The sequence below is a fragment of the Silene latifolia genome, chromosome 11, assembly GCF_048544455.1.
Source record: "Silene latifolia isolate original U9 population chromosome 11, ASM4854445v1, whole genome shotgun sequence".
NCBI lineage: Eukaryota > Viridiplantae > Streptophyta > Magnoliopsida > Caryophyllales > Caryophyllaceae > Silene > Silene latifolia.
This window is the reverse complement of record NC_133536.1, coordinates 50765124-50778137: the sequence shown is the minus strand read 5'-3', so window position 1 is coordinate 50778137 and position 13014 is coordinate 50765124. Positions and strand designations below refer to the sequence as shown.

At 38.9% G+C, this 13014-nt stretch overlaps 1 non-coding gene across 1 annotated transcript; it reads right to left on the bottom strand.

The window, feature by feature from the left end:
- Positions 1–6632: 6632 nt before the first annotated feature.
- On the bottom strand, positions 6633–6739 carry LOC141616680 (small nucleolar RNA R71). Its single transcript, XR_012531013.1, has one exon. It is a non-coding gene; the product is annotated as a small nucleolar RNA R71 (small nucleolar RNA).
- Positions 6740–13014: the final 6275 nt, after the last annotated feature.

Sequence of the window (13014 nt, the reverse complement as noted above, 5' to 3'; positions counted from 1 at the left end):
TCAGCCTTTATCAGTTACTCGATATTTCTCAGGGCCACTCGAGGAGTCAGAATCGAAATGCATGGCCATGCTCGGATACGGATTCGTTTTATCAGTTAAGTTACTCTCTAGTCGGGGAAACCACTCTAGATACAGATCGATTGTAAAATACGACCTTTGTGGATCCAGATCTGCAAATTGTTTTACATTGAGTGGGAGAAATTTTAAATGAATATGAGAATCGGTTATCGCACCTACACTTGTTCGGACAAGTGGGAGTTTGTTGGAGCTTGTGTCCTCCAGTTAGTGCGGATAACGTCATTGCACATACACTTGTACGGACAAGTGGGAGCTTGTTGGGGTTGGTGTCCTTAACAGTTAGTGCAAGGACTTATAAACCTCTAAAAGGATCAAAGGGCATACTTTTGGTATTATTATCAGTTGATCCACGTTTATCAATAACGGTTGGCTTGCTAGATAAGTTTGACGTTATTGTCATACAGATGGCGGTGATCAACTGGTCCCTAAAACTCACACCTATAGGATACGTTTGAGAGACGTGACAGTATGAAAATACTGTCATGTAGATGCCAAAATTGACTAACCAGTTAGTCCGAGTTATTTGACTAGTAATTAGTCAAAATGTGATGTTGAGATATTATATTTAATACGGATTAAATATCATGGGCTAAGGCGAATTAACCAGTTAATTCGTAAAATTAAATATAAGCGTTTTATATTTAATTAAATGTATATTGAATTTAATTATACAATATCGTCTTTGTCGGACATGTATTAATACTTCAACTAACCCGTGTTATTAGATGATGTTTTAATAGCCGATAACCGATGACGATTTATAAAAACCGCGTCATATACATTTAGCCATTTGGGTTCGGACTACGAGTCAAATAGAAGAGGAAATGGAAAAGCCCATTTCCTCCCCATGGACTCGGCTTGGCCGAATTAGGAGAACAAAAAGAAGAGCCTTCTCCTTCATGTTAACCTAATCGTCATTAGTGAAAATAATTAGGGTTTTAGAGATTATTCTCTCTGAAACTGAGATCTCACATCTCGAGAAAACCTCACATCAGTTCTCCCAATATTGCAAGGCAATCGGAGAACACCATCTAGCACGAGGGCATATCTCGGACAAGTCTTGGGTGCAACAATTAGGAGGGAATCTGGTTTGATTTCTGTTCTTTACGCCGTGCATCAAAGGACCCGAGGTTTATTTCTTGTTCCTTATCATTTCTATTGTATTTATGTTTTATGACCATAATCACATGTTTAAATTTACGTTATAGTCCTAAATTTAAAGGGTATTATACGGATATTAACCCTCACCAACGATGGGTGGAGCTATGGCTAGTGCCCTTTTTCTTAATGATGATGCCGTTAATGATTCCCCTATGTACATACTAGCTTGGGGGAGGCTAGTTAGTTTAGTAAGCTTTCCCTTCTTTGCATTTAGTTCATAGTTCTCTTTCCCCATTACATTATGTGATGAGGACTGTTTTTATGGTTTGATGGTTGCTTCTTGTTGTACACATTAGGGACAATGTGATGTTTAGCTTGGGGGAGGGATTTGCATCTAGTTAGAGCATGTTAGTTAGCTTGGCATATAGCTTAGTTGAAAAAAAATCAAAAATTTGAAAATTGTGCTTTTCATGTTACTTTGTGATGCTTACCCCCGCTTGTTTTTAATGTTTTCTCTCCTTGCTTATCCCAATGGTAGCTTTATAGCTAATGATTTGTACTTATCGACGAGATTTTGCATACATAAGGATGTCTTGACATAGTGGGTGGGGATGGAAGTTGGACCTAGTAGGCTTGATCTTGACTTTGGCAAGATAAAAAAATTGAAAGGTAAAGCCTCCTTAGACCAGTACATCTATACCCGGTCTCACTGAGGTGTGGGTAAGTCTCCTTGTGGTGTGCGTTACATTAAAACGCACAAGTATGGTCTTTATTCCACTTCTTATGAGTATTACATTCATTTTGCTACGCATTTGAAGCCATTCACTTTGACTTTGTTGCCCATTTTCAGCCCTTAAATACTTTGTTCTACATCTAAGCCTAGATACATTCAAAAACTTATCTACCTTGTTGAGTTAGTAGCTTTATCATTTGTGTTTGGGTGCTCATTTGGGATATTGCTCATTTCGTGTCATTGTGAGCTTGGTTGGGTGGAATTACTGATTTTCGTGCCTTGGTTTGTTCTTGAGTTTGAACAAAAGAATGAGAAATGAGAAGTTGAAAAAAATTGATGTTAAAAAAAAGTGAAATGAAAAGAAAAAAAAAAGTGAAAGACAAAGAAAAAAAAAGAAGAAATTGAAAAAGAAATTTTGAGAAGAGGAAAGAAAAAAGCATGAATTGAAATGATTATGAATTTGTTGAAATTAAAAGAGAACAAGAGGTTTTGTGAAGTAGCTTCCATGTTGTTTACATTAATTTTTGGGAAGTTTAATCTTGATTTATCTTGAAAGGAAGTCAATTTGATGTTTTTGACTTCATGCCTCCTACTTGGGATGGGTTTGGGATTTTAATAGAGCATTCATGCACTTATTGGTTAGTTGCTAACTTGACTTAGCATCACTTTCCATAATTCATTTGTTCCCCCCTTCTTACCCATATCCCCTAACCTTCTCTTTACCTTTGGCTTCTTTCTGTGCTTGCATTTGATTGTTTTGACTTGTAGTCTTAGAATGATTACCATATTAGATTGCAGGCGCACTCTCATGAGTCGGTGTTAGGTGAGTGTCACTCATATAAATTGTCCTTTTTACATATAAATGTGTGCTTGAGTGAACCGCAAGAGTCCATTGTCAAAAGATCATGCAAGAGCCAAAAAGTTTAGATGAAGTCTTTCATGCTATGACGCCATGTAAATCTCATCCATATTTTTGCATTCTCCCTATGCCCATGATTGTTTTGGGATTATGATTCATTATGCTTGTTAGCTTATGTTGGGATTTGCAATTGATGGGATTTAGTGACTCGTTGCCCTTGTCTTAATTTGTGTGCTTGCTTGGGGACAAGGAAGGGTTAGCTTGGGGAAGTTTGATGTGTCGTATTTTTATATGATTACTACCCCTCTTTTAGCTCGTTTTTATTTGACATTTTCGCTTTACAAAGTGATTTTATGAGCTAATTCCGTGTTCTAGGTGCTTTGCATGTTTTATTGTATCTTTCTAGGAAATGGAGCATTTGACTGCTTTCTCCGATTAATTTGGCATTAACCGAGTATCACGAGGCTACTTGAAGCGAGTTTAGGCCATGGAAGGACATTTTGGAAAGATTCATGCTACCCGAGGAAGAAAGAGTGAGATTTGGTTGCTACTTGAATGAAGAAATAGAGTTCTAGTGAAGGAAGGAGGATTTCACGCAACCCCGAGTCTTGAACAGTACCTCTTGGGGTCGACTCACTTGGCATTTTTGAAGAAATAAACACCAAAATGAAATAGCTACGACCCCTGTCGTGGTGAGTGACCCCAGGCTCATGGGGTGATATTTACTTGGATTAGAATAAGGAATTTGAAAAAGAATAGCAAAATCGCTACGACCCAGATCAGGGTGGCTGACCCCGGGCACCCAGGATGGCTTGTTCCAACGTAAAAACTCTTCATCTACTCCCCTTTATCTTATATAATCCTAGGTCTTCCGTCATTGTAGGTGTAAAACAATTTATTTTTCTGTTCTTCCTAAAAATTCTAGTTTTATAATCCTAGTTTGTTATCATTTTCAATTATCGTTCAAGCTTTATTCAAGTGGATTTCCGGATTTATTTTGTTCTTATTCTTCAAGTTCTGATTCTATCTCCTATAAGTTGGTATTCTCTATTTCTCTAGTTTATTTACCATTTCAATTTTCATTTCCATATTGTTATTATGCTTAAGTTCTATTGTTTAATCGTTGTTAGTTTACTCGTAATTATGTGTGAGTAGTTTTTAATCTAGGGGAGGGGAAGACATGTTTGATTAGCCATCTACACATGTTTAATTAGAGAACTATATTGTTAAGTTGTTGTTTATATACATGCTTGCTCTTTTTGTTAGCCTTTGGTTCTTGATCACAATCTTTGGTTTGATTGTTATTCTTTTCCTAAGAGCGAAAGTCGGGATTAGAATTAGATAATGCATGATATAATAGTTCGATCTAATTTGTGCGAGAATTCGTTAGTAATCTGATGTGACCATAATTGGCGCATATTTAGCCCCCGAATTACCCTTGTTTCCATGCTTTTTAGTGCTTATTTGGGTCATTTCTTATCTTTAGTTCTTTGTTTTGCATATTCTTTGAGATTTTGATCCCTTGGTAGGAAAGGAGTAAGAATCTTGCATTTTCATGGCAAAACAAGACTAAATTGATCAAATTCAATGACCAAGCATCAAGGAGAGACAAGATTAGAAGGCCTTTGTACATATCATAGTAGAAGAGCAATGTTGAGAAAGGATCCTTGAGTCCCCAAGGAAATCCCCAAGGAATTTATGAAGAAAAGGGAAGAAAAAGAAGAAGTATCACGCCGATCGACAATCCGAGCGGATTGTCGCAATCCGCCCGTCCCGCCTATCCACAATCCGAGCGTCCCAGCTGGAATCCGCTCGGATTCCCCTTCAACAATCCGCCCGGATTCCCCAGAATCCGCTCGGATTCCATCGACCAAATCCGGCCGTCTCGACCCTAATCCGCCCGGATTCCTTCACAGCGCGGGTTGTCTTCTTCAAGCTACGAAAAGAGAAGCCCTTCTCTCCAAAAATACCGGCTTCTCCTTGCTCTACTTAAAAAGTGTAATTACTAGTTTAGCCCTTAGTTAACCCTAATGCATCCTCCCTAATTTTCACTATAAATACCCCATTAGTCTAATTAGAGGAGCATGTTCTTCTTATCAATAATTAGTGTAGTTAATATCAATCAAATCTCTCTTCAATATTGTAATCAAGTATTAATCAAGTTTTAATCCAAGTTTTAGTTCTTTAATCTCTCTTTTGTTCATCCTTTATTTTGGGTAATTGAAGATTATTTGGGTTATTATTGGAGATTGACAACCTCTCAATCTAGCATTCAAGTACTTCTATTATTCTTGCTTTATTATTGGAATCATTAGTAGGTATAACCTCTTAATCCCTTTTTAATTATTGTTAATTACTTTCATTTATTCATCATGTTTCATATTGTTGGTATGATTGATAACCTTGCTAGCATGATCAACATGATAATGAGTAAGTAGTCTCTTAGCTAGGGTTAATGGGTGATTAGGGGAAACCAACATGGGGAATGATTCATGCTTAAATTAATATGCTTTCATATCCTATTTGCTTGCTTGTTTTGATCTCAACTCATGCACATGTTATATTTGATGAAATGCTAAGCCTATGAATCCTTGCATTTACTATCATCTCCTATCTTTTCAATGAGACTTGTAAGACATAACCCAACTCGTGTCTCATTAGACCATGCATGTTGTTGAGTAGGGAAGATTAAGTCGACTTGTAGGTGTTGTACAATCTAATCGATTCGGCTCCGGGACCCAAACTTTCCTAGGATTGTAAGATATAACCCAACTCAATCCATCACAACAATAATTGCTTGCTTGTAATTTGAGAACATGTTTGTATGATCATATCCCATGATTCCCCTATGATCCCATGACACCCTAGTGCCTTTAATAAATTGTTTACACCCCTTTAATTCATCTTGCTTGTTTATTTTCATTGTTATTCTAGTTTAGTAACCTTCTACATCAACCCAATTTGTGACACCCCTTAGACACCACTAGTTACAATAGAAATCTCATTTCAACTCCCGTCCCTTGGGATCCGACCTTTACTTGCCTCTTTACTAATTGTAGAGTTGCTTGTTGAGCTATAAATCGTGTTTTGATTCGACCGTGACCAACGACCACATATATTTATTTGTGAATACTAAACGGACCGATCAAAAAAATGGCGCCGTTGCCGGGGACGGTGTTTGTTTGATTTAGATTTCCTTTTTGTTATTAGTTGTGTCTTTCTTTGCCTTGAGGAAGTAAAAATCCTTAAGGTTTGTTCTAATTGTTTTTGAGTTGTTTGATATTTTGCATGTCTAGAAGGTTACAAAGTGATTTGTTACCTTTTGACCGTGAAATCGAAAGAACCTTGACGAATAATAGGAGACTTGTTAGGAGGAATTTGAGAGGTGTTGGTGAAGTTGTTCAACCCACTAGTGAGTTTGTCAATCCTTTCGCAATAGAAGGAGAAGAAAACCCATTACACAATATCCCACAAAATCCACCTACAATGCCAAAATTCTCGTCACACTCCGTACCCACCGAGGAGAATCTACCAAATGGTACTCCTACACCGCAACATCTCACCGGAAATTTTATTGCCAAGTCCGCCTTCATCCAACTAGTTGAGAGGAGCCAATTCGGGGGAATGCCTAGTGAGGACCCTCATTCTCATATGGAAACCTTTTGCGATTATTGTGATGCTATCTCTCAAACGGGCGTGACTCAAGACCAAATTAGATGGGTCTTATTTCCTTTTTTTCCTTAATCGGACTTTGCAAAGCAATGGTTGAAGGGCCTTGATAAGGCCACCCTTGGAATAGATTCTTGGAAGAAGTTGGCTCTAGCTTTCTACAAAAAATTCTACCCACCGGAAAAGACCAACATGCTAAGAGCTCAAATTACGGGTTTTAAGCAAAGGGATGAAGAGTCTTTGTATGAAGCTTGAGAGCGGTTCAAAGGTATTTGTCGCTCATGTCCTCACCATGGACTTAGCGAATGGTTTTTGGTGCAACAATTTTGGAATGGTTTATATGAAGATTCTAGGAACATTCTCAATATGGGATCAAATGGAATGTTCACCGAAGTTGATGACAATCAAACATGGAACAAGATTGAGGAAATGGCGGTCCATAATTCACAATATAGTAGACCTCGCAAGGCTACTAGAGGAGGAAAGCATGAAGTGGACTCCGTTACTCAATTGGGTGCTCAACTTAGTGCTCACATTGACACAATCAACTTGAAGTTTGAACAAGCTATGGCTAGACTTGAGGAAAACTCAAAATCATCGAAGCATCATGTCAATGCCATGACGGCATCCTCATCAATCCCAAGTGGGATATGTGAGAATTGTGGAACTTTGGGTCATGACCCAAGTGAGTGTAGGGGAACAACCGAACAAGTTAATGCTTTCCAAGCTTACAAAAGTGGTACCCCTTATTCAAATTTTTACAATGAAAACACCAAGTTCCATCCAAATCTCTCATACAAAAGCCAAAATGTTCAAAACCCTCAAACAACATACACTCCACCACCCATGAGAAACCAAAATCAAAGACCCTTTTACAATCAAAACCAAGGTTACCAAAATCAAAATCCATACAATCACCAAAATGACCAAGGCTTTGATGTCCAAAAAGCGGTCCTCCAAATGCAAAAGAATCAACAAGAATTTTTCACCCAAATGCAAAAAGATAGCCAAGCAAAAGAAACCACCATCAACAACATTCTAGCTCACACCAAGATGTTGGAAACACAATTGACTCAACTAGCATCTTCAAGCTCACAAAGGCAAAAGGGGCAATTACCACCTCAAAGTAATCCCCTAAGACATGAAACAGTTAGTGCCATTCACTTGAGAAGTGGTACAAGGTATGAAGCACCGAAGAAGCAAGTTGAGGATGAAGTTGTGGAAGCTAGTGAAAAGGAAGAAATTGTGCAAAACTCCAAAGATGGAGAATCATCAAAAGAAGAAAGTTCAAAGAAAAATGAAGACAAGGCCAAAGAGAAGGAGCCCATTGTGATTAGACTTCCTTTTCCAAGTCGTCAAGCCAAGCCCAAATTTGATGATCAACTTGGAAAGTTCATGGAAATTGTGAAGAATTTAGAAGTCTCAATTCCCTTCACGGAATTAATCAACCACGTTCCGGCCTATGCAAAGTACATGAAAGATATCCTCACAAAGAAGAAGTCGATCCGGAAACTTGAGACTATCGCCTTCACTAAGGTGAGTAGTGCAATACTTCAAGGGAGTTCACCTCCAAAGTTAAAGGATCCGGGAAGCTTCTCAATACCGTGTACCATTGGCGACACGACGATCAACAAAGCCTTATGTGATCTAGGGGCTAGTGTGAGTGTCATGCCGTACTCGGTGAGTAAAAGGTTGGGAATGGGAGAGCTTAAATGCACCAACATCACACTTCAAATGGCCGATAGATCGACGAAGACACCATTAGGGATATGGGAAGATGTCCCCGTGCGAATTGGGAAGTTTTTCATCCCGGTAGACTTTGTCATTGTTTATATGGAGGAAGATTCCAACATTCCAATCATCCTAGGAAGACCTTTCCTACACACCGCGGGTGCGGTGATTGATGTGAAACATGGAGAGCTCACTCTAGAAGTGGGAGATGAAAGCATAACTTTTAATCTTGACAAGACCATGAGAGCTCCTCGTTTGCATGAGCCATGTTTCATGATTGATCATTATAGCCGAAAAGATGAAAGGAAGAAATCGGAACTCCAATGGAGGAAGAAAATGGAAGATGCTCCATTCAAAGAGCAAGTGAATTGTGACAAGGAGAGCTTGCAAGGCTCATCAAAATCAACCAAGGAAGAAGAGGATGGCCTCATTGGCCAAGAGAAGAAATTGGGAGAGTTGTCTCCATCTAAGCAAGAGATTTTCAATGATCAACTCAATGAAGTTTGTGGTCTTTGGGACGACGAGTTTGAAGGGATTTTTAATCCCTACATTGGGCATGCCATCGATCATGATCAACAACAAGGGCCACGGTCTATTGAGGACCTCTACCATAATAATGAACAAGCTTTTGATTACTTCTTCAAGGTGTTGAGCAACATCAACAACACCTTGAACATGCCCCCTTGACATCTCATCAAGAATGAGAGTTTGGTGGAGTCCTCCCTAAACCACCACTTGTAAATATTTCTAACTCCCTAACTTACATTTCAAATTCTTGTATTGCATTTTTGTCATTTTTGGATTTTTATTTACTTTGATCAAAATAATTGTCATATAAGAGAGAAGTGAGGGAGGGACTAACGACTTCAATTGATGTGTAGTGCTTTACCTTAGTGTGGGGATGGGAATTGCCTAGGCTATCCATGCCTTAGTAATGCCCCCACAATGAAGAACACAAGAAATGAAGAAGAATGGAAGAATGGTAAAGGGAAATGCATTGTGCACGAATGGAATGAATCCGGGTACAAAGGACCAGAATCCGAGCGGATTCCCAAAAATCCGCCCGTCTTATGCAATCCGAGCGTCCTGCACAAAAGACGCCCGTCATGAACTGAGCTGAATTTTGAAATTTTCCTGACTGTTAAAGAATCCGAGCGGATTCCAAAAAATCCGCCCGTCTTGAAGAATCTGTCCGTCTTGTAAAAAAGACGCCCGTCTTTGCAGCTGAGGAAAACAAGCAAAAATCTCTGGACTGAAATCCGTCCGTCTTTGAGGAAATCCGCCCGTCCCGTGTTCAGCAAATCCGAGCGGATTGTACCAAATCCGCCCGTCTTTAGGCGAGCTTTTGCAACGATTGAAGAATCAGAATCCGCACGGATTGTACCTAATCCGCACGGATTGCACCTGCAGTTTCGAAAATTTCGGCCTCTTTATAACCCCTCCCACCTTCATTCATTCACTAATTCATTCATAAACACTACCCACAACATCAAAACCCTCATCCTCTCTATCATAAAAACAAAAACCCTCAACAACATTCAACAAAAACAAATCAAACCACCCTTCCAACAACAATTTAATCACTCAACCTTCAACAAAAATCAAAACCAAGAACAAAATCTTCAACCTTTGAGTCGATTTTTGTTTTCATAAAGGCAAGGCCTTTCACCTTCAAATCGATTTGGGCATCCTACATATTGAAGATTTGTCATTCTTTTCTTGGTTAAGCTCATCAATGGCAAGGACTAAAGGTGCAACAAAGGCAACCAAGGCACCAAAGGCTAAGGCACTCTCACAAAGGCAAAAGGCTCTTCAAACAAAGAAAGCTTTGGCTATGGTGGTAGAAACACCAAACTTGGAAGTGCAACAACAACAACAACATTCTATGGGACCATCAACATCCTCTACTCCGGTAATTAATCAACTTTTGCATTATCCGGAGGTAACTTTTATTTCCGATACCCATAGAAATACCTTTGTCAAGTTTGCTATGAAGTCATTACAATCCACCAAATTCATATGTAAAGATGCCTTGGAAAAATTGGGTGTTCTTGAACAAACAAAAGCCTTTTTCAAAGCCATGGGGTTGGCGAAATTGTTTGAAACAAAGGAATTGACATACCCCTCCCTTGTCTTGGAATTTTTAAGTTCTTTGAAGGTCACCAAAGTTGAGAATAGGGAAAATATCGAGTTTCGTCTAGCTAATGTTAGTAGACGCATTACCTTTAAGGAATTGGGTGAAATTTTGGGTCTTAGTGATGAAGAAAGTTATTTCAAGAGTTATGGAAAGTATGACCCCGAACCTCTTTGGGAGGCAATCTCCGGGAAGAAATTTGAGGATTTTCATGCATGTCGTGCTCTTTTGGTCCATCATCCGGGCATAAGAGTATGGCACAAGGTTGTGGGAAATACCATAATTGCTAGGAAAGACACCAATCATTTCACAAGACTCGATTTTATTCTCCTTGAATCGGCTTTGAATATCGGAAGAATTCACACCAAGCCTTATAATTCTTTGAGGCTATTGGTTGATAGATGGCTTAATGTTGATAATGGGAAGAAGGGCACGACCGTTATTGTCAATGGCGGGCTAGTCACGGTCCTAGCTAAGCACTTTGATCCTAATTTCAATAGGGATAAGAAGTACAAAGCAAAGGAAGGTGGCCATCTTATTGATATGCACATTATGATTAACAAGTTCAAGTGGGTTGCCCATAACCCCCTTGACACTAAATATGGATGGCTAACTAGTGAAGCTAGATCGTTCACCTTGCCCTCGAAGATTTGTCGCCTAAGCGTCCACCGGACCAATTATCTACTTCCCCTTTCCGAAGAAGCCGAGTATATCATTCAACAACAAAAGGGTGACCTTGAAACCCCCTCCTCTTCCATTATCATACCACCTTACCCCTTTGAGTATGAAGAGTTCAAGCCGGAAGGAATTGAAATTGGGAAAGACTATGTGACTCTTCTTATGCAAGCAATGCACAAGCAAGCCCATGAAGACCGGAAAAATGCATATTTGGCTAAATATCCACCCCTCCTACATCTAGCTAGGCAAGGACTCCTTGATCCATCTTGTCCTTTGCCTATTTGGGCGGATAAAGAAGTCTTATTTCCGGGTGCATCTAGGGACGTGGTGGGAGATAATGAGGTTGTTGGAAATGATGAAGAAGTTGATGATAATATTGAGGAAGAAGCAATGGAAGGAGAAAGAGATGGTGAAGATGATGATGAGGAAGAAGATGAGGAAGAAAGTGACAAGGAAAGTGGCAATGTGACCACTTCTCATGAGGGAAGTGGTGATGATGATAGCATGATGGAAGACTAGCAAGCCTTGGAGACTCCTACACTCCCATGGTTTGTCTATATCTCTTTGTATTTTATTTCATTTTGATCATTGTTGGTTTAGTCCTAGCAACATCAAAGGACTCACACCTCGGTACCATTGAGGTGTTCTTATTGTTCCCATTTGTAAAATCCAAAATGACAAAACTAGTTTCATGCATAGCATAGTGTGTGCATGAACTATACCCATCCTTGGACATTAGCAATAGTGTCTCACTCGGTTTGGGGAAGTTAATGCATACACAACGGGAGGTAATCTAAATTATCCTCTCCGTCATAACAAAAAACATGCATCATGTAGTGTAGCTTAGTATAGAATTGCATTTAGTATAGAAATCATGCATCATCTTTGCATAATTTCCATCATTTTGGCCATTGAGGACAATGCCCATATTAGTGTGGGGATGGGAATTCTAACATTTAACTCTTATTCAAAAACCCATAAAAATTGAAAAATTTCAAAAATCATAAAAATTGAAAAATTGAAAACCCAAAAACATGTTCATTTCCTTTGTATATATTGTCTTGTATATATTGTGTTTGTTTTATCCTTGTTCACATTGATTGACTACGCCACATCCGAGACATGAGGATATTGAAGACCGCATGGTATGATCTTTCCAATCTCCTTTTTCCTCTTTATGTTAATGACTATGTGGCTTTATTTTGATTGATGCGGTAAAACAATGTGAACTTAGGACTTGCACTTAGATTATATGTCATATTAGTTGGTAGAATCATATGCATTAGGATGTTTATATGTTAGTTGCATCATGGCATGTAGTTGCATGTTAGAAAAATTTTGCGAAACCGTCTACTTGGGAAGCTTGACAAGTGTATATAGGCCCTAGTAGATGCCTTTTATTCTTAAGACTTTGCTTGTTAGAATGCTTGTAAAACACCCTAGGATGTGTCATGCTAGTATCCTTTGACCTATGGTTTAAGGCCTAGTCAAGAGTACCTTGTGGTGTGATAACTCCTTGGCTACCGTTTATTCCAAGGTGACCCTTGAAACCATGCATCCATCCATCATCCATGTTCTACCACATTTTTGTCAACAAAAGGGAATGGGCACAAAAAGAAATCAATTTGAGTTCAATGAAATGAAAAGTGAAAGAAAGTTTGCAAAAAAATGCATCAAATGAAAAGAGGAGCAAAAATAGAACTCTTATGCTTCAAATACAAGGCACCCTCGTTACTAATTGGGGTGACTTTGAAAATATTCAAAAAGAAATGCAAAAAGTTGTCAAGTATTGAAATGCCAAAAATCAAAAAGAAATGGCAAGAAAGTGTTCTCAAATGTCAAATGCCACAAGAAATTGGGGGGAAAAACAAAAACAAAAGCAAACTCCCAAAATGAAACTCAAATATCTATTGATCCCTTTATCCATCATATCCATTTTTGTGCATGGTAGAGAGGGGACGACCCTTCTTCTTGTCTAGGCAAGAGGGGGAATTCCGCGATCCTTCAGTGTTTCTAACACCATAGGGAGTC